Below are 4,626 nucleotides of genomic sequence, written 5' to 3'. Positions count from 1 at the left end.
TGAATAAGTGCGAAAATTGGTATGTATGTTAAGGTGACAAATTATATTTATTCCTTTACAGACAGGTAATTACTTCAACAACAAAAATAACAACAGAACAGGCATGGTTACAGTTGCAAATGCACTCAGGATGATAGTTTTTAAAATAAGTCATCATGTGATCTGATCAAACTAGAATTTAAGTCTTTGGTCATAATGACCACTGTTATATTTGGAGGGGGAAAGAGGAAGCCTGCAAGCCTGAAAAAACATCCCAGCTGTAAATTATGAGTCTAGAGTCATCTTATTATGGGGGAGTTTTGATGCTTTGGTGCGCTCCACAAAATGAAACAGATGGCATCAGGAAGAAGAATTATTTTTGAAATACTGAAGTTGCATCTCAGGACATCAACCAGGAAGTAAAAGCGTGGCCACAAGCAGATCTTCCAAATGGAAAATGTGGAAAATGACCATTTGCTACAAAGTGGTTTACGGACATCAAAGTCAATGTTTTGGAGTGGCCATCAAAAGAATTTGATCTCAGTTGTATAGAAAACTATATAAATTAGTTCTAACTAAGCAAAATGTTTCTTCTGCCTCTAAGTCATGTTATTGAGTTTGATGGAGAATCTTAAAGGGGGCCAGGGAGGCTTTCTTAGATCATTAAAAATAATAATTGGGTAAAGGTTAAAAAAAAATAATCAATGAATCATCTGAATACTGTCATAAAGGCTTTTCCATTGATCATTGTGAAGGGAGTGAAATCCATTTACATACAATTTTTTTAATCAAACGTAAAGAAAAAAAAAGCTGAATTTGTTTGGGGTGAAATCTCTGTTCCGTTTTCAGAACCTCCATCTTTAAATGTAATTGTATCCACTTCCAGCCAATCACTTTGGTGGACTAATAGTAAATGTTACTCTAATGTAGAAAACAATACAGAGCTTAATTATCCAATCCAGAGCTCCCATTTTATTTAGAATGGAAGTTTCATTGTCTCTGAATCTGAATTATGTGTGAAAACAACATCATTGTGTTTAGGTGGCTGCTGCCTGTCTGCTGCTATGTTATCAGGGCCCCCCTCCTGACATATGCCCCTCTGAGTAAACAGACCTCCCCTGTAACTATAAGCCCCTGCACCCAAAACATCCCTCGTCGCTCCTCTTGCATAATAGTGTCTTGTCTGCGTGTTGCAGCTGGAGCATCCCAGTGACCCAGATATAATGAGACTTTATGGCTCTGCTGTCTGCTCCGCCAGCCTGCAGCGCTCCAGCTCCACCAGCAGCAACAAATCTTTCCTCTCTTTCCCTCTCTCTCTCTCTCTGCCATTACTGCCTGACCCACATCTCCATGGTTACCAGTCCAAAATGGCTGCGAGGAAGAAGCCGAGCGCTGGCTGACAAGGTGCTTTAGCGACTGTGACCTCTGGTTGCGGAGGAGCGGGCGTGAGAGTGAAGTCGAGGCTGCACAGCGAACACATGCTGCAGACCGAGGATTAAGGGTGACTTCTTTCACCCCCACCTCTCTACTCCTGCTAACTAGGCCACGTTCATTGTTGCCATATTCTGATGACATGCAAAGCTGTAATTATGATAAGGAGCAGCAAAGAATATGTAAACCTAGAGACAAAGGCAGTGGGGCATGGACTGTTTTCAAACAACAACAAAAAGATTAAACATTTAGCTCACCGAACTAAGAGTTCTTAAATGTAATGCTTCAAACTCAATACAAGACATAGGAATGTTTAAAGAGCCACAGACCTAAAAAAAAAAAAAAATGGGGCAGGTTAAGGACACAAAGTCAAGCAGAAAGAGCAACGAAACTCAAACCTGTAATCTGAAAACAAAATAATCCAAATCAAATTATGAGGTAAAAGTTAAGGTCACTGTCTGTGTTTTGAATACCAGGTATTTAAGCCACTTAATCCTGAAACTGATTACATTATGCGCCTTTTAAGAGGATAAAATGATCTCTATACACAAAAGGAGATCTTTTGTTGTATCTGAACAAAACACCCCATTTAGCAAACATTATAATTTGAGTCAGAATAATGAACAGTATTTTAAACCCATCAAGCTGATTTCCAAACACCTGAAGGTGGATGCATCTTTCTGTGTTTTGTTTTTTGGATTTTCCTCCCCCTTTTGCAAGTAGTTTTCATGAAAACATCAAATCTGATCTTTCACACGCATTTCACCAAGGCCCTTCAAAATGTACATCTGAACACTTTGAATAAAACAAACTCTTGTCCTGCACTGACTGTGTCCTAAATCCTCAAATGAATTTCATTGTCCGTTTCACTCGTGGGCATGAGGTGCTTTTCCACACATTTTGTTCTTTGTTTCACACCAAACACACCTGGAGTGTGTTTTGCTCAAAAGCTCAATGTGAGTATGACTGGACATTTGTCTTGTTTATAATTGCTGTTTTTAAAAGGGATTATTGGTCTAACTTTTAATTTGGCGAGATTTTGACAGTAGCCAAAATCTGCCTTATTAAGAAAAACAAACTTAAGACATTAAATTGCTCATTCTCTTTTCTTCTACTTCATACGAAGAAACATTATTATTTAGTGATCCTAAGATTCCACTTTTTTGCTGCAGTTTTTTTTTTTACCTGTGAGCTTTAGATTTGTTTGCCTCCCTTTGCATCCTGGTATTTGAGTGTGGTGACTAGATAAGCTTCATACATTAGCCAGCCTTGATTGTTGCAGGAGAGGACTGTAGACATAGACAAGTTTAGGTGTGCAATTTTCTTATTGCCATCTCCTGAAATATGCTTTACTGTTATGGGATACGTCTTGTCTTTTTCATTTAAGAGTAACTGAAGTTCAAAATGGGTAGAGGCAGAGCTGACTTTGACTACAGTCCTTGAACATGGCACACTGTGCAAGATTGTTACTATAAAATCTGAATAATAACTCTTGCTACACTCTGTGAATATGCCATACTTGCACAACTTCTTGCTCTAGCAGAAATGTCAAATATGATTAAATAGAGATTTAAGTCCATTTAGGAATGGACAGCAGGTTATGGGTGGTTATTAGTTGAGTCAGACTCTAAAAGAAGACTACAAGAACAAAGAAAATGTGTGCTTTGTAGTAAACCACTTACCAACTGATTTGGTCAAATGTTTAGGCGGAAAACCACTGGGAAAGCAATTTTTGCCCAAGCTTTAACATCTTGACTGATTAATTTTGCAAACTCCACCAGTTCCTCCTGTGGCAACCACATAGCATGATACTGCCCGCCCCATGCTTCACAACCTAGCTGACTTAAACTCTTCCTTCTTTTTACATCTCCACAAGACATGTTTTGGGAAAAAAAAATCTCAAGCTTCACTTGCAAGTCATAATCTGGCTTGTTTGTTGCTTTGACACACATCTACACCAGGTCTTCTGCTTTTATTCTGGGGTTTATGTTTTGAAGCAAATCATGTTCTTTCTGGGCCACAGTATCTGTTTTTTCTGAACGGTGTGGCTGGATATTTCTGTCGTTTGTTTCACTTGTTTGTTTGCACTTGCATATATGAGTGTTTGAAAGTTTTCCCGAGGTTTTAGAGTTTCACAATTTTTTTCACATTGTGTAATTTATTAGCCTTTCAGAAACTCACAAAGCCTTTCCCAAATTGTTTAGAGGTATAGAAATTTCAGGGTATGTAAATTTCTGAATGTGTAGCAGGCAATAAAAATCTTCTCCCTTGTTATTAGAAAATTTAAATAAATTGGGTAAGCCTTCCAAACCTAAAAGAGAAAGTTTAGTCTGATTTAACATCAGACAAAAAGAAGAATAGTTATTTTTGTTTGTTTTTTATAGGGGGGGGGGAGGGTTGGGGGCGGTTACATGTTAAATATCCTATTTCAGCAGTACTTTTAGGCTTATTGCACATCTTTACAAGGGGACTCAGCAGGCGTGAAGGGCGCTGTACATTTGAATCTGGTCTTCTTCATTGGCCTCAAATATTCTGATGGGAATAAAAGGGCAACAGTTGATTTCCAATATCATCAATCTTAGCAGACAGGTAAACTCATCCAGATATTCTGCGGTTTTTAAAAAGGAAAACCTTCAGGCTACATTCTGTCCTTTTGACTTTGAGTAAAAAATAAAAAAAAATCTCACTATAACACTATAACACAGCAAGCAGGACTGCCTCCCGAGTGCTGAAATTCACTTGATCAAAGACAAATAGCCAACAACAGTGCCCTGTTTTCCAGCTTTCTCATAGACGAGGAGGTGCCCCACTTGTGCCCACATTGTAAACTCTCATTGGATGAAAACGTTGTCAATCAAGGCGGTCAGACTCTGCATCAGCCTCACGCAAAACAAAGTGCTTCAAAACAAACAGAGACAAACCGGAATTTAAAGCGGCACTTCTTCAGTTGCGACGAACAATAACAGAGATTTATGCTATGAAAATGAATTGTGGTGTTTATTATTATGCTTCTATGCGATAAATAGTGAAATAATATTCAATAAAGTATGTAAAATTAAATTTATTCAAATGGAGTATTCGCTTTCCTCCAGAAACAGATGCTTTATTTTGAAAGTCGTAACCGGAAGTGCTCGATGCTGCTAGTGTGGCTTGACAGACTTCTCACTCCATCGTCATCATCCGAACACACGGCGGCGACAGGCTCTCCGGCAGGGA

Source organism: Poecilia mexicana, unplaced genomic scaffold (assembly GCF_051168715.1).
Source record: "Poecilia mexicana isolate PSO_F unplaced genomic scaffold, ASM5116871v1 scaffold_22, whole genome shotgun sequence".
In the NCBI taxonomy this organism is placed as follows: Eukaryota; Metazoa; Chordata; class Actinopteri; order Cyprinodontiformes; family Poeciliidae; genus Poecilia; species Poecilia mexicana.
The sequence above is the reverse complement of the archived record's forward strand: the minus strand, read 5'-3'. Positions refer to the sequence as shown.